The 609-nt window shown below is 36.3% G+C and overlaps 1 non-coding gene across 1 annotated transcript; it reads right to left on the minus strand.

The window, feature by feature from the left end:
• Positions 1-233: 233 nt before the first annotated feature.
• On the minus strand, positions 234-340 carry LOC114821862 (small nucleolar RNA R71). The gene has a single exon (XR_011576840.1). It is a non-coding gene; the product is annotated as a small nucleolar RNA R71 (small nucleolar RNA).
• Positions 341-609: the final 269 nt, after the last annotated feature.

Consider the following 609-nt stretch of genomic DNA (forward strand, 5'->3'; position numbering starts at 1 on the left):
CCCTACATTTCATGGGTTCTCAATTGACGATCCTAACATGCGTATTGCAGAATTTGTAATGGGTTGTAAGAATATTTTGGTCAGAGGATTTTCAGCGGAATCTATTAAGCTCCGTTTATTTCCATACACTCTGAAAGATCAAGCAAGGAGATGGCTCCTTACACGTCCGTAGTACTTGGGCCCAACTCAGTAAAAAAAATTTAAACAAGTATTATCCAGCTTCAAAGACTTTTGACATGAGAACTCGGATTTTATCTTTTGCCCAAAAACCAAATGAAGAGTTTCATGAGGCGTGGGAACGGTTCAAGGAGTTGATTAGAAAATGTCCACATTATGGTATTAACAGTACTGATCAAATGCATATATTTTTCAGAGGGTTAAATATGACAACAAAAACTCTTGTCAACACGTCGTGCGGAAGTTCGTACAAGGATAAAACAGCACAAGAGGTTTATTTATTATTTGAAAAAATGGCAACAAATACACAACAATGGGCAATTGAGCAGCCCCAATCTAGATCTGTTTTTGAGATGTCTAATGGTTCTCCATATATGTTGGCACAAATTGAAAAAAAGGAGAAAAAGCTTGAAAGATTTAATGCAAAATTTG

Source organism: Malus domestica, chromosome 15, assembly GCF_042453785.1.
Source record: "Malus domestica chromosome 15, GDT2T_hap1".
NCBI lineage: Eukaryota > Viridiplantae > Streptophyta > Magnoliopsida > Rosales > Rosaceae > Malus > Malus domestica.